Consider the following 24,816-nt stretch of genomic DNA (forward strand, 5'->3'; position numbering starts at 1 on the left):
TTTAAAATGTAAAAAATAAACAATTTAATTTAATGAGACACCCTTCATGTCACTTAACTGCTCAAACCAAACATCTACCACTCACTCGTATTTTATGTAATTTCATTAAGTTTTCGTTTTTCCCTCAGAGTAGTCTCTGAGAAGAAGGAAATTTTTCAACCGGTGTCTATAATAATAACAACATATCGGACGCACACAAACACTCGAAAAACTATGTGCTTTGAATTAATTTTATCTCACAAAGAATGTTTTTGTGGCGTATATGTGGTTCATTTCTTTTCCTGCTTTTCTTCATGTATTTATTTTTTTTTTTTTATTTATTTAGAAAGTACCAACACACCGACATTCTAATTTCACTCACATGACGAAGATGGCACACGTGTTGGATTTTCTGTGTCGAGCATTTGACGAGAATACGAAATTTTCTTGCATTTTAGCCACATTTTTGCTCATTTTTGTGCATAAAACTTTTAGATGCATTAAAAAAGTGTCAAAAACTCAAGTGGGCAAGGCTCGGCGGTGAGTCAGCCAAAACCAGAGTTGAGTTTTTTTCGATGTAATGGTAATCCTGGGACAACAAACACACACACAAACAAACCTCAAACTCTGCTTTTTTGCTACAAAAACGATATTTATTTATTTAAACATGTGTTTTTCGCGAAAAACGATGAATTTAATGGCAAACCTTTTTGTGTGTGAATTCGATGCGATGCGATGGCGATGAGAGTGTAGATGTGGGATTGTAATGTTTATTTATTTTTTTTTCATTTTCATTGTTATTTTAGTACATGATGTGCGTTATTTTTAATGGACTGGCAACAACATGGCGAGTGGTGTGCGAGAGAAAGGAGAGGCAGCGGAAGCGCAAAACATATGTAATTGTTTTAAATACCGTAACCGTAAGTAATGCAAACTAATAATGTATTCAATTTTTGTGTGTTTGGCGGTGACGCGGAGTAATGACGTGCTTAAATTACTCAATTTTTGATCATTTTTATGGTTTGAACAGATTTGCTGCTCATTGGTTAAATTAAAAAAGGTAAAAAAAATGTTAAAATTTTGAAAATAATGAATCTTTTTTTATAAAATATTATTTTTTGTAAACATTGAAAAGGATAAAAATTTTAAATTAATGACAAAAAATTCGCTTTTAATGATTAACGGAAAAAAATTTAGAAAAAAAATCTTAACGGTCAAAATTTTTTTTATTTTGAAATGACAGATGTCAAAAAATTTAATAAAATTTTAATTTTTAATCATTTTTTTAGTAAAATTTTTGTAACCTAAAGCGAAATGTTTTTATTTTTTTTTAAATAAGAGTTTTTGATGACAATTTTTTTCTTTATTTTTGTTTTTCAAATTTTGACAGTTTAAAATGTGACAGCTAGAAGAACTTTCAATGACGAAACAAAGCTTTTGATAAATTTTGTGACATTTTTTATTTAATTTGTACTTGAAATTAAAATATTCAAGTTAAAATCTCAAAAAATAGAAAAAAAAATTTTTTTGACAGGTGTCATTTCAAAATACAAAAATTTTGACCGTTAAGATTTTTTTTAAATTTTTTTTTCCATTAATTATTAAAAGCTAATTTTTTCTTGATGAATCATAGAATTAAAAATTTTTATGCGTCACAAAAATTAAAGAAAAATTTCAAGATTTTTTAATTTTTCATCATTTTTTGTTTGAAATTTTAAAGATTCAAAGTACATCAATTTATTTAAAATTGGTTAAAAATGAAAACCTCAAAATTGACCAAAAATTAAAATTTAAACAAAAACATTAACTTAATTAACTTAATATTTTGTTTAGAATTTTTTTTTATTTAAACATTAAAAATTTTTTATAAAAAAATATTTTTTTTTAAAAACTCACCAATAGAGGTCACTTTAAAAAACTTTTTTTTATCGAATTTCACACAAAAAATATAATTTTAATCCTTTCCTTCTTTATGGTTTAATTCGATTTAATTTTTTTTTCTGGAACGACAATCCAATTTTGTAATTTATAACATTGCCATTCGTCTTAATTTAATCTCTTTAGTCAATTATTCCATTTTATTCTTTTTTTTCTATTCCCTTTCTTAAGCACTAGTCCCATTTACCGGCAAACCGACATAAATTTCACCTCTCATCCACTTGTCAAACTGCAGAAATTTATATGTTCAAGTTAATTTCAGCATAAAATATCGACATTTCTCTCTCTCTTAGGCTTTAAATAAAAAAAAGACGATAATCCCTTCGCTAGCTGGCTATAAATGTTGATATGATATTACTTGTTCATGTTTCAGTGGAACAATAAAATGCAGAGAGAACATACATGAAACAAACGAACAATTGAACGAAAGGCTTTAATAAATGCTGTGAACAAATAAAAATAAACGTTATAATGGTTGCAATCATATGTTGGATGTTCATCGCACTTTATGGGCGTTGTTGTGAAAAAAAAGAAAAATTGAAGAGATTTTTGGGATATCTGGCATCGAAAAAGGTAAGATTTTATTTAATTTTTTAAAATTATATTTTAAAATTTTTTAAAAGAAAAAAAATTAATAAATAAATTTTAAGAATTTTTTTTTTTAAGTTTTCAGCTTTAAAAAAATTTATTAACTTGTTAATTTTTTTTTTTAAATTCTTAAAAAAATTGTAAAAAAATTCAAAATCTCTTAAATTTATTTTTAAAATTACTAAAAATATTTTTTTTTAAATTTTAATTAAAATAATTTTTTTTTATAAATTTTTAAAATTTGAAAAAAATATTTAAAGAAATTTATTTGAAAATAAATATTTAAATAAAACTTTCATTGAAATTATTTTAAAAAATTGATAAATAAATTTTAAGATATTTTTTTTAAGTTTTCAGCTTTAAAAAAAATTTGTAAAAAATTCAAAACCTCATTCTATCAAAATTACCTCAACTATTAAAAAATATTTTTTTTTAAATTATAAATAAAATTATTTTTATTAAATTCTTAAAAAATTGAAAAAAAATTTAAAGTAATTAAAATAATTTAAAACTTTTATATCGCCCTCTGGCGGTGAAAGATAAAAGTAAAGTGATCTCATCACACGTGCTTTAATTATTTTTTCATATTTTTTAATTTTTTGAATATTTTTTGGTCAATTCTCAGTCTTAAGAATTTAAATCGAAATTTTTTGAGTCAAAAATCGTAATTTATGAGTGATCAGCTGATCACATTTTTTTTCCATAAAAGAAAATTTTCATTAAAAACATATTCGAACTAGTTTAAAATTTCAGAAATGCACTCAATTCACTTCCAAGAACTTATCAACAATTTCGTTAGTTGTAACTTTTTTCAGCTTGTTACGGTTTTGTTCAATTCCATTTTATTTATTGGACATGAATAGAATGAATGTGTGGTTGAAATTACACAAATAAATAAAAAAACGTACGATTTTTTCTCCATTTATTTATGAAAAGCCGGAAAACTATGAATGAATGAATGAAAAAAATGCGAATGAATAAAATGCGCAGCAAAAAAAAAAGCGAGAAAGAACAAAAAAATGTTTTTATAGTTATTTGTTATTGATATACAGAACTCAACCTCTGGGTCTATGGCATCTAGAATTTAGATGAACTCTGTGTCAATGTAGGGTTTATCTCGCTTATTTACTGCTAGCAGATTGTTGTTTAGTTAGAGAAAGAAGAGAGAAAAATGTTATTATATTTTTATTATTTTCTTTCTCCACATATATGATTGAATTGCTTTTCGCTCTTTCTTTTGCCATAAATTGCATGAAAAACTTTATTATTTTTGTTATTATAATAATACGATGAGGCAGATCGTTTTCTCGGGAAAAAAGCGTTTCTTCCATTCGAGTAGTTTTCTAAGAAATTTTGTGATCCACTCTAATTTTTTTGTGAGAACTATTCAAGCGTAACTCAATGTTTCTTGTTTTTATCCAGCAAATGATATTTTCTTTGTCGTTCGTTACTTGTGCGGAGACAAAGTTATGTCTGGCATAGAGGAAAATGGATTTATTTTGAGTTAAGCAGAAAGTTATGATGCTCTGTGTTAAGAAAAGGAGTTGATTTATCAATAAAAAAGGGTTTTAAGGGGTCATTTAAGACCCTCAGAGATAATTTTAGGACCTCCATATATCAGATTGAGACCTCTAAAAAATTAAAAAAATTCAAAAAGACCCTGAAATATTATGTTAAGACCCTCAGATATTCTTTTAGGACCTTCAGTTGTTAGATTAAGACCTCTAAAGTAAAATTTAAGAGCTTAAGAGATTAATTTAATTCCTAATGAATTTAAATATGACAAAAAAACTTTGAAATTTCATTTTAAGACCCTTAGGACCCCAAGATGTTAAATTCAGACCTTTAATGGTAAATTTAAGACCTTTTAAGATTACTTTAGTTCATGAAAATTTAAAAGTTGAGAAAAGGACTTCAAATTTTTACTTTAAGACCTTCAGAGATTATTTTAGGACCTCCAGATGTTAAATTAGGACCTCAAACAGTAAATTTAAAAACTTTAGAGATTAATTTAATTCCTGAACAATTAAAATATGATAAAGACCCTGGAAATTTCTTTTAAGACCCTTAGAGATTCCTTTTGGACCTCCTGATGTTAGGTTAAGACCTCAACTGTTAAATTTAAGACCTTTAGAGGTAATTTTGATTCCTAACGTACTAAAATATTACAAAAAAACCCTAAAATTTCATTTAACACCTTCAGAGACTCCTTTAGGACCCCTAAATATTATATAAAGACCTCAAGTAATAAATTTCAGACACTCAGAGATAAATTTAAACCATAAAAAAAATTAAAAGTTGACATTAAAAAAATTCAAAGGATGACAAAGAGAGCCTAAAATTTTACTTTAAGACCCTCAGATATTTTTTAAGACCTCAAGATGAAAGATTAGGACCTCAAATGGTAGATTTTGGACCTCAAGAGCTTCAATTAGTTCATAAAAATTAAAATATGATAAAAAGACCCTCAAATTTTACTTAGGAACCCTCAGATAAAATTTTAGGACCCCTAAATGTTGGATTAAAGACCTCAAATGGTAAATTTGAGACCTTAAGAAATTAACTTAATTTAAAAAATCAAAATCAAATTAATTTGAAACCACAGGGCACTTCACATGAGTTAGAGACACATTTTTTTCAATTAAAGTTGGACCGAACCGACGATTATGTGGAAAATTTCCTGAGGAAATATAACTTTTTAATGAAAAACTTAAATGGGAGCGTTGCGGTTCATTGATTCTTTTCCTGTGCGAGTGCTTTTGCACAAGAAAAACAATTATTCTTCGTCGTCGTCGTTCGCTTACTTGGCTTGGCTCGAGATAAGAGATACGAAAACACACCCAAAGGCATAATTGACCCACTTAATTGGCTCATTTTCCGTACACGCATTCGAGACACTCTACGACGGAAAAAGTGCACACAAGAACGCGCCTAATGAAAAGAAAAGAAAGCGTGTGCGTAAAAAAACATAAATTTGTCTAAAAATAAAATTTCATCACGATCATCGACGTAAGACCCTCATTCTTGGCGTTCCCTAACTGTAAATTAAACTTGAATGCATTTTTTCGAGTGATTGACCGAGATGAATTCACGTAAGGAAGTCGATAAATGTTTTCCGTTGAAGAATTAAATTTTGAGGCCGCCACGAGATTTAGAACGCGCGCGTTTAGCAGTCAATTAAAAATAGATTTATTATTTTTTTTTTTTTTGAACAAATAAATGCGGGATGAGGTTAGGTTGGAGATAAACACATTTTTGGTTTTGATGTGCTTATCGCCCCCAAAAGTGTTGCGATACCGCATGAATTTGTTTAAATTTTGTGTGAATTTTATTTACGCGTTAAATTTTATTCACGAGAGACGATCAATTTTGGTTGTTTTATCATATTTATCAGTTTGGAATGTTCGATTTTGTTGTTTTTGGAGTGGATGTGCGTTAGATTTTCAAGTAATGGAACGTTTTGTGTGTGATGTAGTTGCGATAAAATAGTTTATATAACGCGTTTTAGATAGAAAATTTATGGATGAGTACTTGAAAATGTTTTTATTGTGGCAAAAATTGAGCTTGATTTAAAATAAAATTATTCATTTTCGGGATTTTTAATTTTTGATTGAAATTTAATAATCTTTAAAAAAAATGAATTATTTTTTTAAATATTTTTTTAAAGAATTTTCTCAAATATAGTCACAAATTTTTGGTGATTTTTAATAAATTTTGATAGGTTCATTTTTTTATTCTATTAATTTCAATAAAATTTTTTGGTTAATTTTTTAAATCAAAAAAATTTTTTTTTTATCGTTGACATTTCTATATTTTTATGAAATTTATATAATTTTTGAAATTAAATTAAATAAAATTATTAAATTAAATTAATTAAGTTCAATTAAATAAATTTTTAAAAAATTAAATAACTATTTTTAATTTAAAAATTTTAAAACTTAATTTAAAAAATTCAAAATTTTTTAAAAAATTAAAATGAAATTAATTTAAAAAATTTAAAAATTTTTAAAAAATTTAAATTAAATTAATTTAAAATTTTTATAATTTTAATTTAATTTTTTTTAATTCTTAATTTTTTTTATTAAAGTTTTTAATTAGAAAATAAAAATTCTCTTCCGTTCGTGAAAAATTGAATACTTCATTAGAATTTTTTTTAAATGTTGTGAAAAAATTTATTTTTTTTTAGAAAAGATCATTATTTTTTAAAAAATAAAAACTCTCAAAAATTGCTAAAATTTTCTCATATTTTTATTAAAATGAGGAAAAAATCGAAATTTTGTGCTAAAACTCAGCTAATGAACAAATTTTCAAAAATTTCCTCATCCTCCTGACAATTTCTGACTCAATTTCCATATCCCAATATGAAGTCAATGCGTCACAATATCGTTCCAGTTAAGTTATTCAGCAGAATAGCAGCAGCTGCCATAACCATTATTGTCGAAAAATGTTACTTCTCTGTGACTCGGAACGACGCAAAGGTAATTAAAATCGAGGTTGTTTCAGGCTATTTTTCCATCGAACAACGAAAAAAAAAGAAACACAAAACCGCCGTTTGCCAACCGCCACACTAAAAGCTGATCGGGGAAATATAGACGTGAATATAATTAGTAGTAGAACACACAACACTGAAATTAAGAGAGAGGCGAGAGGCGAACGGATGACGATGGAGACAAGTTGATAGTTAATTCCCATTAGATTCTAATTTTCTGTCGTGTTTTAATTTGAATGCAAATTGTGCGGTTCATTAGATAGAAACACACAATTTTCGCACACTTTTCGCACAAATTGCGCCCAAAAAGTGATTCTCGTTAATTAAAAACATGCTAATACAATTTAACGTTGGAATTGCTGTGGTCAATTTTATTTTATTTAAAAGAGTCTCGTGAGAAGTGATTTTAGTTTAAGGGTTGCTTTTTACTGCGGAATTGATTTTTGGTCCGATATTTTGTGGCAAAAAATGTTCTTATGTGAGGAAAATGTGACAAAGACATAAAAGGTATTTGCTTTATAAAAACCCGTATGCATGAGTTTTAGTAAAAAATTAGATTGAAAGTGTTCGTTTTGAACAGAAATACTGAAATTATCGGATTTTGATGATAAAAACTCACGTTTTCAATAATTTTCACATTTTCTTACTCCTCAAAATTTTGTAAAATTTCACATTTCCTTACTCCTCAAGCCTTTAAAAAAAAATATTGTTTTATTTGGTCATATAACGGGATTTGTCGTCCAATTACAAAAATTTTTTTTATATCTGTACTCCTCATTTCACATTTTTATACTCCTCATAGCTCTGAAAATTATTTTATTTATCGATATTATACTCATTAGGAAGAATTTAATACTAAAATTTAAAAAAAAATTAAGTTTAACATTTTCTTACTCCTCAAGATAATTTTTTTTTGTTTAAAATTTGGTTATTCACACTTTGTTACTCCTCATTTTACAATTTAATACTCCTCAAATTTTTCTCAAAAGACTCAAGAGATTTTCCATTACTCGTCTCATGTGATCCCCATGAGTTTTCCCGCCAAAAACTAAAAAATCACATTTTTGTACTCCTCATTTCACAATTTGTTACTCCTCATAACCCAGACATACAATATTCCAGCAAAATTCAACATTTTTCTTCTAAATGCTTTAAAAAAAACTTTCTTTTATGATTCTTTTGAGCCAGTGAATTGATATGACTTGAAGACGACAAGAACATGAAGAACAAGATGAAGATGAAATTTATTCCCACAACAACGTCAACTTCATGCTGCCTGCCATGCCAAGAAGAATAAATACATCTCCGAGAAAAGATCCATCCAACCACAACCAATGTTTGTATTCCCTTTTTTCAGTTTTATTTTTTTTTTCTCATTTTTGTCGGAGAGAAAAAGAAGATAAAAACGTCACTAAACTGCATACTTTCTCTCATGTGTATTGTAGGAGGGAATGTGGGTAAGAAGATAAAAAGTTTCATACAGGTGTGCTTTTTTTATTTTTTTGCTTGCAAATTTTGAATTTAATAAAAAAAAGGAGAACAGAAAAAAAATCGAAGAGAGGTAGAATAAACAAAAGACATTTTCAGGTCCCATCACAGCAAAGCAGCAGACGATGGTAGATTTGATCAAGTTTTGGAATTGCAATTTTTCTTATATAATATTCGTCTTTTTGTTTGGAAGGTACCGCAAAAAGTACGGAGTGTTGCTGGTGGTTCACTCGAAGGATATTGAGGTACCTAAAATTTTTTTCTCGTTTCGCATGAAAAAAAGTGCTTGAGTAAACAAAAAAATTATTTGATGCATTTTTGTGAAATAAATTTTTTGATGTTTGTCTGTCTGTATTGTCTGTCCTTTTGTCCGTCGCGCACGTTTTTGACATTTTTTTAATATTTTCTTTATTTTTTGATTCCAAAATTTCAGAAAAATAGTAAAAAATCTTATCTTGCCTATTTTTTGTGTCAATTTTGGAAAATTAAAACTTTAAATTAAAATTAAATTTTAAAATTATTATAAAAATTAATTAATTTAATTAATTAATAAAATAATTGTTTAAAAATTAAATTAATTATTAATATTTTATAATTATTAATTTAATTTGAATTTTAACTAAATTTACTAAAAACATTGAACAAAAAATTTAAAATTTTAATTTTTTTTATAAAATATTTAATCGGTTTTAATTTGATAAATAAAAATAAAAAAATAGTAATATGTTAAAAAATAATTTAATAAAAAATAAAATTAAAAAAAAAAATGCAGTTTTCAAATTTAATTTTAAATTTAAAAAATAAAATAATTAGTTAGTTTATTTACTTAATTAATTTAAAAATATTGAATTAAATTATTTTAATTAATTGAATCAATTTTAAATTTTTATACAAACAAAAAAAAATATTTTAAAACTGAAGTGATTTATTTTTTAAAAACGGCAAAAACAAAAACAGCAGAAAACCGCGCAAAACTTTAAAATATTTTTTTTATAAAAAATAAATCTAAAATTATTCAATTTACCAAAAGAAACAAAAAAATTTTTAAATTATTTTAATTAATAATCTAAATTTTTATAGCAAAAAACTTTTGAAACAAGTGATTCTTTTTAGTTTTTTTTAGTAAGATTTAAAATAATAAAAATTTAAAAAAAATATTTATCAAGCTTTTGATGAAAAAAGTTTTTATAGATAAAAATTTAAACAAAAAGCGCTCAAATAATTTTTTCAATCAACTCATCAATTTTTTTCCTATCAATGCTTCGACAAATACTTTCCAACTGAGGGATTTTCTTCAAATACTTTATACTATCATGATCAATGAAAAACCACAGACACCACTTAGAACTTCTCTCTGCCTGTCTTTCATACAAATATCGAGCAAAATTATGCAGTAACCGAGATACATTGGCATAAATTTACTAAAACTTAGTTTTCCATTCGATATAAATCTGATAAGTAGTTTTATTTTATGCTAAATCATAAGACGACGTCTCTCCTTTGACATGCAGCAATTTTACATTTTCTACGAGATTTCAAGATTACGAAGACAATAAATTTGATTTAGAGCGAAAAAAGACAAAACTAAGAAGAGGAAAATAATGAATTAGATGAAAAACGAGGAGGAAATTCAATTTTCATTGTTACATAATCCTCTTTCCCACATATGAGACGAAATGTGACGAACGAGATGTCTTATCGTCAAAACCATCGATAAATGATGCATGTTTCATAAAATATTAAAATTAAACTGACATGCACGTTATTTGCGATGCTTCATTAAAATTTCATCTGCCGCAAGAAGAAACACTTTATCTTCGAAGAAATGATCCTTTTTTCCGAGAAATTTAGTTTCGAATGATGCTGAACGTGTTTGGCGTTCTAATTTCCATTAATAAATGGCCATTTTATTGCGTGTTTCTGTCATAATTCACGCCGTTTCCTCCATTCTTGATTTTTTTTTCTCAAGCACGCTCGATTTTTTTAAGAAGTTTGCCAAAAAAGGTAGCGAAGAGAGAGAGTTTTAATTAAATTTCCTTGTTTTTTGAACCACACGAAACTTGCTAAAAAAAATTAAAAACCTTACCGAAAAAATAAAAAAAAGTAAGGTGTTAACGGTATAAATGAATACAAATCCGGAATTGGTCACGTATTTCAAACCTTTTTTTTCTCTTGTTTTGTTACAAGTTGTGATTACTTGCGGCCGTCCTCAACTAACTATAAGTTGAGTAAATGATTTTGTCACAAAATAATCTGGCAATGGAGAGGAAAGTCATTATCTTGCTGATCATCATTATTACTATTAAGGGACAACTTTTATCTGTGCGGAAAGTTTGCTCATGCTTATGTTAATATTACCTTTTTTGTGTCATCCAAACACAAACAGGAGTCAAGAAGATGTGTCGCATAGTTGACTGGACATCCAACACTCGAACCAAACTGCTTTTGACAAGCACGTATGTTGCCAAGTTTTGTCTTAACTGGAAAGAATTCGTTTCTCAAGCAGAAATTTATTGCGATAAGTTCTTGAAATCAAGAATTGAAAATTTTAGTTCGAGACATGAATTTTTCGCAGAAAAACAAGCTGACATCACACCTGATAAAATCAGACATTAAGTGAAAGCCACACCAGGCGATGACGACGACAATAACGAGAATTAAGTGGAGAAGTCTATCGTCAACAAAGTTTGTTCATCTTCTGCTTCACCTTTTAACTGTTAACCCCTTCGTATCGTAAGCAAAACTTTTCTGTCAACTTGTTAATGTAATTTTTCATGCAGAGTTGTGTGAGTTTGCAGTAATGATGCCATCTATTTTTTAGGTTGGACGTGAGCTTAAAGGTTTTTTTAAAGGGATCCAGGATTCTAAGGTAAGTCTTAAGGTTTGAAAGTTAATTTTAGGTCTTCAAAATTGAACTGTTTTAACTTGAGGTCTTAAATTATTCAAATGAGGTCCAAATGAGATTCATTACTTTCATTTTAGACCTCAAAATTTCTTTTAGAGCTTTAACAGGGAAATTTAAGACCTGAAAGTTAATTTCTGACCTCAAGAGGAAAGTTTAAGACCTCAAGAGCTTCATTTCTAGCCTCAAGAGCAAAATTTAACTTTAAGATAGAAGTTGATTCTAAAAATTTTGCTCTTGAATGCCGAAATAAACCTTCTGAGGTCTTAAATGTTCCTCTTTAGGTCAAAAATGAAACTTTGAGGTCTTAAATTTCGTTCTTGAGGTTCTAAGAGATGCTTCTGAGGTTAAAATTGAAACTCTTGAAGCTCTCAAGGACTTTATTTGAACAACTTAAGACCTCAAGATAAAATTTACTTCAAGAGTTTATCTAAGACCTCAAGAGAAATAATTTTGACCACAAGAGGAAAATTTAAGACTCCAACTTACATTTTGGGTTCTTCAATGTTCCTCATGAGGTCAGAAATGTATTTCTTGGGGTCCTGAATGAATTTTTTGAGGTCTTAAATTTTCCTCTTGTCCTCTGGTTTCCTCTGGTCAAAAGATTCGTTTAGGACCTCAAAATAAAAATTTAAGACCTCAAGAGATTAATTTCTGACTTCATGAGAATAATTAAAGAACTTAAAATTTAAGTTGGAGTCTTAAATTTTCCTCTTGTGGTCAAAAATGAAATTTTGAGGTCTTAAATTTCCATTTAGAGGTTCTAAGTGATACTTCTGATGAAACTCTTGAAGCTTTCGAGAGTTTTACTTGAAAAACTTAAGACCTCAGAATAAAATTCACTTCAAGAGACCTTATCTTCAGACCTCAAGAGATTCATTTTTGACCACAAAAAAAATATTTAAGACTCCAACTTAAACTTTAAGTTCTTTAATTATTCACATGAGGTCAAAAATTGATCTCTTGAGGTCTTAAATTTTTATCTTGAGGTCCTAAACGAATCTTTTGAGGTCTTAAATTTTTGTTTTAGCACAAAATGAATATCGAATTTCTCCAAGAGAGCAATAAGGACCTCAAGATAGAGTTTGAGAGTTTCATTTTAAGCCTCAAAAGGAGATTTGGGGACCTCAATATTTTTAAAACGAAACTCAAAAGGAAAAATTTAGAGTTTGTTCTGTCGAATTGAATAACTATTCAATGAAAATTTTATCTTCATATATCAAAGGTACATTGCCAAAAAAAATCGGACTACAACATCCCTGATTTTCCATTAAGATATAGTTCTCATACAAAGTCATATCGAAACTCGTACACACCCTTGATAATATTTTTTGTTTGAAAGTAAATAAACGTGTCTATTACGAAAAAGCAAGCAACTCAAACAGATTTCGTACTTACTTTTCCTCATACATACCGCATCAACATTCTTGGCAACACAGAAATTTCGAGCCTTTTTCTTGAAAGTAATATAGAGCGCAAAACATTCACGAACATGACTTGTAAATTTCTTTTTAATGCCTTATGGAAGAAGTTTGGTGTGTATTACTTTGCTGGCAGTTCATTCAGTTCAGAGTCATAAAGTTCGTTGTTATGTTTAAGGCAAACTCAATAAATGTTGTCTGTAATGGCGGTAATTGTGGGGTTTCACTGATTTCTTTTCAACACAAAATTAACTTGTAAATCATCAACAACATCATTTTTTATGAAAAGCCACAAAAAATTGCATCTTTTGTTAATAAATTATCATTTTTTTTCATTGTTTATTAAATAACGACAAATTCGGGAAATTTTCTCTTTCCGCTCAACCTTTTGTTTCGTAATTTTATCAAAAGCCGGCGAAATAATGAGCCGGCACTTGAACAGCCAACGATTCGGTTTTTTTTTCTCTTATTTTGTCTTGGAGATGATTTTTCTGTGTTGGCATATTATTGTGAATTGGAATTGGGGATACAACTTGTTGTACGTTTTTTTTTTACGCCTGCTGCTACCCGAACAAAAGATGTATTTTTAGGGATATTTTATGTGAGAAACACACAAAAAAGGACAAAATATGTTTAAATTATATTATTATAGGCCTTTTACTCACATACACTTTTTTTTTATTTTTGGAGTTCGTGTCACTGGAACACTTTAATGGTATTATAACAATGGATTTCTCGGAAGAAAATTCGGGTGAGAATTGATAAGCATAGACAGTTGAATGAAGGATTGGAAAAAGGAACAATTGGCAAATAAATAGGATGGATTTGGTTCGTGGAAAAATTTCAACGAAGACGAGACAAGTGAAGGATATTTGATACGAAGAAGACCTTGAATGACAATGGGATTCATCAAAAGGTGGTAAGATTTCAATTTTGGTCTATTGTTTTGGATAAATAGGTAATGATGTGATGCAGATTGCTCCTTTTATAAGTTTAAACAACTCAAAGCAGGACTTGAGGAGCTTTAGAATTGAAAAGGTATGAGTTTGACCAATTGGTTAAATTGATCCCTTAAGCTTTGTTAAGGGATTAATTTAACCCATTTTAACTCAAGGGGTCAATCTCATACCTTTACAATCCATTCAAGAGCTCTTCTGATAAATTTTTATCCATTTGGAGCAAGATTTGACAAAAATGGCTTTGACATAGTTTTTGACACAGTTTTTGCTCTTGATTTAGTTTTCAAAACAAAACTATGTCAAAGGAAAAATTTTTTTTCAATTTCAATTTTTTGGCTGTTTTGAGTTGTAAAATGATTAAAAATGATAAATTAGAGCCTTCTGACAAATTTTTATCCATTTGGAGCAAGATTTGACAAAAATGGCTTTGACATAGTTTTTGACACAGTTTTTGATTTAGTTTTGCTCTTGATTTAGTTTTCAAAACAAAACTATGTCAAAGGAAAAATTTTTTTCAATTTCAATTTTTTGGCTGTTTTGAGTTGTAAAATGATTAAAAATGATAAATTAGAGCCTTCTGACAAATTTTTATCCATTTGGAGCAAGATTTGACAAAAATTGCTTTGACACAGTTTTTGACACAGTTTTTGATTTAGTTTTGCTCTTGATTTAGTTTTTAAAACAAAACTATGTCAAAGGAAAATTTTTTTTTCAGTTTCAATTTTTTGGCAGTTTTGATTTGCAAAATGATTAAAAATGATAAATTAGAGCCCCTTTGATAAATTTTTATCCATTTGGAGCAAGATTTGACAAAAATGGCTTTGACATAGTTTTTGTTTGCCTGAAAGTATGCAATTTAAATCACATTCAAGGAAAATTTAATTTTATCAATACCCTGATTTGAAGCTCTTTAACTTGTAATAATTGTGATACAAAACTTTAATTGCCTCAAGCAAACTTTTTTTACTCAAAAATGAAACGTAATATTAAATTTTGCTTTTTGCATCATAATCTAAAATAAAAATCATGATAACCTTTGAATTTTTTACCACAAATTTATTTAATTTGCTAAAGAGAAATGTTAAATCATTTTAAAGCACTTACATTTCGGCATATAATAAATGAAAAGCAATCCATTAAAATCATCTCAAGTATTTTCATCCAGAAGGAACAAGAAAGTAATGTAACTGAGTAAACTACTTCTAAATTTCATATAATAATCATTCCATTAGTAGATCCTTTAAATATTAATGTTAAACATTTCGAAAATAGGAAACTAATATCTACTCATTATTCCCAAAATATCTGCTTTTGATAGTAGTCGGATACAAAAATTCTTCCGTTTTATTATTTGGATCATTTTCCAAAAAGTAATTTAAATATTTCCATCTACTTTTATTATCATTTTATAGACTCACTCAGTGTACATAAAAATAGCACCGACATAGAGTGAGCGAGAAAGGACGTAAAAGTAGTGTGAATAGAAGTCATTTCCTCTTCTTTTATTAAAAAAATTTAAATAAACCCATAATTGCAAAAGTTTATTTCGAAAGGACATCCGGATGGATAAGTTTTATGTACTAAAAAGGTATAAAAGCTGCCCAATTAATTTTTTCCAAGTTTATTCAAAAAAAAATATAAAAACAACTTTAAAACCGAAGATCTCTCTTGTCAAGTCAATTGTGAGAGGCACTTGAAATGAAAATAAAATCAATAATGTGCAAAACATTTCAAGAATGCCGAGAACTTTCATATTGAAGAATTGTGAAGAGCGCAAAAATTTTTCAACTTGAAAGGACAGACTTAATTTTTTTTCATAAAATTCAAACTTTTCGAGAGAGAAACATTGATAAGCTTTAACAGGTGAACTACTTTACGGGCGGCGCATTTTGCTGTGCAGCATCTCATTTTATTTTATTTTTATTGAAAAATTTGTAGTGAAAAGTAGTGTTCATTCATGCTGAAGTTGATATTGCAAAAATTTATATGTATACAATGTACCGGGGAAAAAAAGTTTCGTTATCATCGAACATTTTCAATTCAATTCACAACATTGATTTTCGAAAATTTTTTGAAGAGCACTTTAGTATTTTACCGCGCGTTTCGTGAGGAGCATCGTTTCTCGTTCTTGAGATGTAATCAAAATTTTAATAAAAAAAAATAAGCTAAATAAGGTACGAAATTGCTTGAAAGAAGAGATTTTTGTGAAAAGTGATGCTGCTTGTGAACATTTTTTTTACCACATTTCAAAGAAATTTGAATTCAAAGCTTGAAAAAATTTTTCAAATCACGTGAATTTAAATTCACGTGGTTTAAAAAAAAAATCAGGTCACGTGGTTTGAAATTTTTTTAGATTACGGGCTTAAAAAAAACTCAATTGGTTTGAGATCACGTAGTTTGAAAACTTTTTAAGTCACGTAATCTGAAATGTTTTTCAATCCACCCGACATGAAAAGTTTTCAAAGCTGTGGGATTTGAAAAAAAATATCAAACCACGTGACTTGAGAAACTTTAAAAACACATGATCTAAAATTTTCTCAAATCACGTGGTTTAAAAAAAATTTCAGGTCACGTGGTTTGAAAATTTTTTAGATCACGAGCTTAAAAAAACTCACTTGGTTTGAGGATTCTTCAAGATCACGTGGTTTGAAAACTTCTAAAGTCACGTGATCTAAATTTTATGCAGGTCACGTGGTTTGAAATTTTTTAAAAAGTTAAGTATTTTAAAATACCGTACCATCGTTCGTTGTTTTCGACCGATTACTTTTAAGTTTAATGGACTTGCCCGGTAATGTAATATCTTGCTTTTCTATCTCTAAACTTTTCCTTACATCAAAAAAAGTGAAGTGTTGTTATTTTCATGAAATGTATACCTTTAATTTACAGCTCATGCAAAGAAAGCGGATTGTTAATGAATTTTCCAGCTTTACTCTGTTTCGCCATTAACCACAAGCCAAGTCATGTTTTCGAGCGAAAATAATATTAATTGTGCTCCGCCGCAAAACTTGACAAACAACAACAACAACAACGTCGACGAGAAACATGATATCGTTGACACCAAACAATGTACCTAAATTGCCTAACCTTGTTGTTGTTGTGAACATCCGTTTGGATGAACATTAGCTTCTCACGCGTCGTATACGCGACCATATACGAAACTAATTTTCGTCTATAACAATTAGATAAATGTTACTTGGTTGCGGTTACTAGCGTGTTGCTAGTCATTCCAATGCCTTTTAGAGATACTTTATACGCATTTATGGAGTATCTTGTAAATTAATTTAATTATCACGAAACTGACAGAATTTGAACAAAACTAAAAGTCTCATCGTGGCACGATTTTGGTTCAAAATGAAAAATGATTTAAAATTCTGAACAAAACGGCGAAAGAAAGACAAACAAACGGAAGCGGAAAATATAATGCTCAGCCGGATATAAAAAATCAGATTTCCATTCCAATTTCCTGATAGAGTGCAGTTTTGATATTAACACCGTTGCTGCGCCATATCTCTTCATCATTGTCGCATTCGAGCAAAATTCATGTGAAAATGATCTCTTTTTCTCGAGTTTCGCTTCCAACAACAACCAACGACGACGTGACAATGGCTTAGAAGAGTTTCATTTCTGACATTGCCGTCCCGCTTGCCAGCAACAATAAAAAGCATTGTTCGAATTGTGACACTGACTGCAATAATGCCACTTTTCGACTTATTACCATTTTCATTCCAGAACAGGCGTCGTTGTCGTTGAAAAAGCGTGCTCACAGGACTTTACCAGAAGAATTGTAATGGAGTTAAGGGATTACACAATAATAATAATAATAGAAGTCGGCGTTGTCGTTTGCATTTCCTCCTCGTGAATGCAAGAAGAAAGCAAAAAAAAAACTATAGAGTGAGTAACACGATCCTTTTTGTCTAGCGCAATCAGAGGAGAAATGAATGAGGAAAAGAACAAATGCAAAATATTTAATTTGCATTTTTTTTCTGTTTCAGAGTGTGTCGAGGTATGATGCCATGAAGAACGAAAGAGAGAATTAAATGAAAAATGCGATGAAAAAATAGAGAACTATCAAAAGAAAATTGTCTCACTGTTATAGCAGTGCATTTCTGATTTTTATTCATTGTCGCACAGTGGGATGAATTCAGTTAAAAGCTTCTCATGAAATAATTGGATTAGGTAAGGAAAATTACTTAAACTGACCATTACTGAAATTATCTTTACAACTATTTACAGTTTTACAGATGTAATGAAACAAACTACCTTTTTGAGTAAGTCTGTTAATTTCTAAATGTTTAGCTTTAAAAACGAAGATTTAATGAATAAAATAACTGTGTATCATACAGGTAAGAGAGAAATATTTCTACCAACCAATCCCTGTGTTTTTAATTTTTTTTATCGTTTCATATATCATTTGGGATCACTTCAAAAAAAAATTACGCTCTAACTGAGCCTGGATAAGAACAACAAAGCTGTCAAAATTAAAAATGACTTATAAGAACTGAAGGAGAATCAAAAGATCTTAAAATCTTAACCTTGAAAACAATAGATGAGACTATTAAGCTTTCGACTTGATCTTTACTGAAAACTAAATTGAGTTTAGTTTTGAATTTATTTTACATTCGAAGGAAACCATTAACCCAAGGCACAGAAGACATATAAGTGTCACACCAGAGAAAACGTGCGGGCAGTTAAAGCTTACACGAGAAAGAATTACGACGCTTTCAAAACATCAAACAAAGATTTCTTATTTGCTCACCAAAAATCCTAAAGAACCCCCTTTTTGGGCATAAAATGGAAATCAACTTGAAATTATTTGAGAAATCTGACTAGCTGAACGCTTCACATAAATTTAAATGAATTGAGATGCTTTGTCCACAGAGAAGGACATTTCGAAATTTGGAAAAACTAATTTTTCGATAACTTTAAGTTCTGCTATCAAAATAATTCAAAATGCAATTGAAAGTTAAGGCTTCAAGCTTTACAACAAAAAATATTTTTGAGTTTTGGTCTTTAAAATCTAGAAGAAATTTCAAAACGCGTAAAAAATGAAAAAAAAAAATGGCCACGGAAAGGGATACAATTTGAGGACCCTTAATGAAAAAAAAAACAAGCGTTTCATTAAAAAGAGTGCAATCCGTTAATGACCTTGGCGTTACATTCGACTATAAAATAAACTTCAATTCGCACGTCGACAAAATTGTTAACGAAAGCCGGCGAGTGTTGGGTTTTATCAAACGCATAGCCAAAGAATTCAAAGACCCATTTGTTACTAAGATACTGTACAAATCACTAGTCAGATCAAAATTGGAGTATGCTTCAAACAAATTCGGTGCGAACACTAAAAAGTCAAAAATTGAGTCGATCCAAAAGCAATTTTTAAAAAAAATATTCGCCCTCAAAATATTATTTAAAAAAAATTTCCAGCGTACACCGACAGATTAAAATGTTAAACAAACTATGGAGCAGCGTAAAAAATATATTAATTTTTTATGTAAAAAAAATCTATTTAGGCACAGTGAAATATAATCCAAATATAGATTAAAAAGATGTAATAGAGTCTATGATGATTTTGAGTACATCATTGAACTAAATCTCAGCAACTTAAAAAATATTTGTGAGAAATGGACTAAAATTTGTACTTAAAGCTCATCAAATTGCCCACTGTGCTACTTTTGCAAAAAATAATACATAACAGAAAAAAACTCGAAGCATAAACAGAACAACTCTGCTATGGCAAGGCATGACGGCAACTGTTATTTCTTGTTGTTTTAAATTTCAAATTCAATTTAAATGAAAAATTAATTTTAAATTTTTCTTGATGCAAAAATTTTATTTTATTCCATTTTCGACTCTACTTTCTTCCATTTCATGGCAAGCGGCTAAATTTTCATTCACAATCAGACTGCATCAAACGGTGGCTTTTTAATTTAATCAAAAGTAAATTCTTTGACTCATTAACGCACATTTAAACACTTTTCCGCAGAAGCAACGCTGCCATAAATTTAGTAAAAACCATCATAATGGCAGACAAACAAACTTCATTACGCGCAATAAAACTCAAAGAGCGATTTAAAGTTTTCTAATTAGGTTTGTGTTTGGGTTTTGGATTGTTAGTTGCATCATTTGTCTGATTTCATTTTTCCATATAGATAAATGTTTGTCTAACAAGCAACGTAATCCAATTAATTTTCTGTCGCTATGATACGTCTAAGTGATGTTTGTTTGTTTGCTAGTTGACTGACTTTGTGCTTGCAGTTTTCTCTAAACTATTTCTCATTGAAAAGTTGAAGAAGGATTTCAGAGCGAAACTACGAGAAAAATAGCATGGAACGGATAAAATTCAATCATTAGTGCGATTAAAGTTGATTTTATGCTCAGCAAATCGTCTGTTAATAAAGCGAAAGATAACACACATCGCTTCGGCGGAAAAAAAGAAAGAGGAAGAACAAGAGAGATAAATCGATCATGTGTACGAATTGGAAATCAAAATAACGAAACGTTGTGCAAAAATTGAAAGAAATTCAATTTTCCAAATAAAAAACGTTCATTCACGTATTTATCGTCTCAATTCTCGATTGGATTTCCGTTTTAACATGGGTCCAATATTTCTCTTTTTTTTTTGCTGAACTCGAGAAACACAAAACACGTGAAGAATTTATTGGGGTCAAAGAAAGAATGTGTGTTGCTTACCAATAAAATTGGATCTGAATAATCAAAATTTAATTTCCATTTTGTTGATGGACTGATAGAAATATTTTTGACAATTTGTTTACAGTCCAGGCAGAAGGTTCGTTTAGCATATAATTTTATTTACACTTTTGCTAAACTATACAAATTTTGGGGAACAGATGTTCGAGTGACCGGCAGATGATACAAAGTCTGTTTCCATCGAAAACTAATTAAAATTTCGATAAAGAGAGATGTCTGTCTCAATTTTCATCACTTTTGTCTACTTTTGCCTAATATTGATGGGTAAATAATTGGTCTCTTGTGTTATGTTTGTGTGTGTGTGTTTGCGGCATCAGGCATTTAATTTGTTTGGCATCTCATTCTACTCTTGTTCTGTTATCCGAAAAACGTATTTAATGGAAAGAACGATAGATGCAAATTCTTTTGAGTTAGATGTGAATAAACATACCGATTGATTGTAAAAAGAGTGGAGACGACTGGTTAAATGTTATTTTTTATGCTGCAATGGAATTAAGTAACAGAGCTCAAAAGGAAGAATTTTTTAATTGAAACCTATTGAAAATCATCTTTTTTAAAAATTATTGATAATATTAGAAACTTGAATTAGCAAAAAAGCAATTTAAAAAATTTTAACGGTTATTTTTTGAATTGACATTTACGAAATTTTTAATTTAAAAAATAACTTTAAAATCAAGTTTTAATAGTAGAAAAAGCTTTAATTAAAATTAATAGAAAAATTTAACTTAGGCCGCTCCAAACGAAACTCAATAGTTTTGTCCGATGCCCCATTTTAAATTCGACAAATGGGGCAAAATAAAAAAAAAGTTAAAAATTTCATCAAAAATTATCGATTTTTGGTGTATTTCCATAATTTTTCATAAAACTTTCAAGAAAATTTTTCAATGTTTAGTAATTTTTGTCTTAAAAATCGTATTTCAACATAAAATTTTCTTTTAAAAATAATTTTTATAAAAATTATTGAATTTTTGTTTTCAAAAAAATTTTGACAGTTATTTTTTTAAAATTCATTTTTTTCAATTTTAATTAAAAAAAAATTTAAATCAATTTTTACTACACAAATATCAATGTAAAAAAGTCAAAACAACAAAAATATTCATTAAAAATCAAAAATTAATAAAAAAATTGGCATTTTGTATGAAAAAAAGTATTTCAAAATTTTTTATTTTTTTTGCCCCCCCCCCCCATTTTTATTTCAAAAATTTTGGACAAAACTATTGAGTTTCATTTGGAGCGGCCTTATTCTAAAAATTAAATTTTTATTAAGTTTTGAAATTAGTATTTTAAATTTTTATCAAAAAAAAAAAAAAAATACATAAAAAATTAAAAATAGTAAGATATAAAGAAAAATAATTAATTAATAAATTTATAAATATGAATAAATAAATAATAAAAAATTTATCAAAAAAATAAATAAAATTAAAAAAAAATTGAAGGCAGCCCCAATATAATTTTTCTAAATTTTAAAATTAATTAAAATTGTTTTAAAAATTAATTTAAAAAAATAAAAGAAAAATTTCTCTGTAAATATTCATCAAAAACCGACTGAACTCTATTCATTCTCAGAACTTCCATTTCCTTATATCTGTCTAAATATCGGAAACAGAAACAAATCACCACCGAGCATGACCATATTTCTAAAGCAACACCTAAACATCCGAACAAACGTACATCTATTTTCATTAACTACTGCATGAAACAGAGATAAACCTTTTTAGAAACATTTCCTCTCGCATATTCTAGCCTCCTTTGTTCAATTAATTATTGTTTGCCGTACTCTTTATTGGTTTTCCTTTCCTTGCATTCTAGGGTTCTTTTGTTCTTTTAACTCTGTTATTTCCGAATGTTGCCATTGAAATCAATTCTTTCGACCGAAAGTAACAGTTGGAACTGATAAATTATGAAAATCACTTTTTTTTCTCTCGTAAACATAACACGAAAAAGGCAAACTAGCATTAATTTTATGCGCACATGGGAATGAAAGAAGAGAAAAAATGTAAATACTAGAAACTTACCTCATGTATCCAGATCCCTTAACTAATCACAAACAGCAAAGTTGTTCCGTTCAGTTCTCAGTTAATTGCTGCCACTAAAACGATACGGAAATGAAATGAATTAGTTTATGGAGTTAAGATTACGACTACATGAGACAAACATGGGGGATTATTGCAACAATTTAACTCTTTTTCTTTTGTGTAATCCATGGCACTTTATTACGGGCATAAAATAGGAAACTTTCTTGAATATATTTATTTTTTCATCTGAGGAACGGAAAGCATCTTTTCATAAAGAAAAGACGAAAATTCTTTGCAATTTAAAATGGAGAATATTTTACATAATTTCCCTTTGACAGAAGCGACTAAGTGATAGACAGGCACGTTCAAGAAAGGTCTCCAGCAGAGTGAAAGAGACAACTTTTTTTTTTGCATGACGCTGTCTTGTCTTTACGGGTATGCAGCACGATAAACATTATTTTAAAAAGATGAAAATATACGACGAAGTTGCTGCCGATGTTGTTGCATAAAGGAAAATATTATTCACGTATGAATGAAGAAATATGCACATATGCAACAACAATGTACTGAACATATTCTTTTTTTGTATCATAAATTTTCATATAGATGTTTTTTTAGTATTATTATTATTATTTTGGTGCATTTCAGTCAAAAAAATTTTATGAGGAAAGAATTCTGAGCTCGAAGTTTGTTTTTTGACAAAAATTTAAATTTTTAAGTTTTACTTATTTGAGTAGTTTTTTTTTTACATAGAAAAAAAAATTAATTTGTGCAGAAAATATTTTAGGACATTTTTTAGGCATTTAAATATTAATTTTAAAATTATTTTTTATTAATTTAATTAATTAATTAATTTTAAATTATTTTTTATTTAAAAATTAATTACATTAAAATTATTTTTTATTCAAAAATTAATTAAAAAAAAAAAATTAAAATCAAAATTTATTTTTCTTATAAAAAAATTAAATTTCATAAAAAAATAAAAAAAAATTATTTTTAATTTATTTAATTTATTTAAAAGTAAAATTTTTTTTATACAAAATTTATCTAAAATTGAAATTAAATAAATTTAAAAAAAATATTTATTTTATTATTAATTTTTTAAATAAAAATTCATAAAAATATTTTTCTTTGACTTAAAGTCCTTAGAAATTGAGAAATTTTTTTTATAGAAAAATTTAAATAAATTTTAACTTATTTTAATTTAATTTTAATTTAATTTAATTTTAATTTAATTTTAATTTAATTTTAAATTTAATTTTAATTTAATTTTAATTTAATTTTAATTTAATTTTAATTTAATTTTTAATTTAAATTAAATTTTATTTTTTAATTTTAATTTAATTTTTAATTTTAATTTAATTTTTAATTTTAATTAAATTTTAATTTAATTTTAATTTAATTTTAATTTAATTTTAATTTAATTTTAATTTAATTTTAATTTAATTTTAATTTAATTTTAATTTAATTTTAATTTAATTTTAATTTAATTTTAATTTAATTTTAATTTAATTTTAATTTAATTTTAATTTAATTTTAATTTAATTTTAATTTAATTTTAATTTAATTTTAATTTAATTTTAATTTAATTTTAATTTAATTTTAATTTAATTTTAATTTAATTTTAATTTAATTTTAATTTAATTTTAATTTAATTTTAATTTAATTTTAATTTAATTTTAATTTAATTTTAATTTAATTTTAATTTAATTTTAATTTAATTTTAATTTAATTTTAATTTAATTTTAATTTAATTTTAATTTAATTTTAATTTAATTTTAATTTAATTTTAATTTAATTTTAATTTAATTTTAATTTAATTTTAATTTAATTTTAATTTAATTTTAATTTAATTTTAATTTAATTTTAATTTAATTTTAATTCAATTTTAATTAAATTTTAATTTAACTTCAATTTAATTTATAAATTAAAATAATTTTTTTCTAAACATTTAAACAAAAAACATTTTTATTTTTTTAAGTTCTTTTAAAATTTTCTTAAAATCCGCTAAAATCACTTCAACCCATTCAAAATAAAAATTCCGAGCCCCAAAAATATGAACACGTTAAATAAAAATTCGGCGTTCATCTTCTTTTATCATCTCATAAAGAACACCCAGATAAAAAATGTTTTCTTTCTTTTCACACATAAACAAATTTAAATTTTCCTTGCAATTTGCATCGTTTCAATGCACTGCACTGCACTCAACCATCTATCATGCATATATGGCGCTCGAACGAGAAAAAAAAAACTTAAAGTAAAATAAATTGCGATTTGCTTCAACATAAAAAATATTTATTCACTTTAAAATTGAATGCACTTTTTTTTA

General features: G+C 27.2%; 1 protein-coding gene across 1 annotated transcript in view; it reads right to left on the reverse strand.

The window, feature by feature from the left end:
• LOC134835208 (uncharacterized) overlaps positions 1 to 24,816 on the reverse strand; it is an 85,076-nt gene that overhangs the window by 27,089 nt on the left and 33,171 nt on the right. The window contains exon 2 of the mRNA XM_063850078.1: positions 22,488 to 22,561. The gene's annotated coding sequence lies outside the window, so the exon portion shown is untranslated. The remainder of the gene's footprint in view (positions 1 to 22,487; positions 22,562 to 24,816) is intronic.

The sequence above is a fragment of the Culicoides brevitarsis genome, chromosome 3 (genome assembly GCF_036172545.1).
Source record: "Culicoides brevitarsis isolate CSIRO-B50_1 chromosome 3, AGI_CSIRO_Cbre_v1, whole genome shotgun sequence".
NCBI lineage: Eukaryota > Metazoa > Arthropoda > Insecta > Diptera > Ceratopogonidae > Culicoides > Culicoides brevitarsis.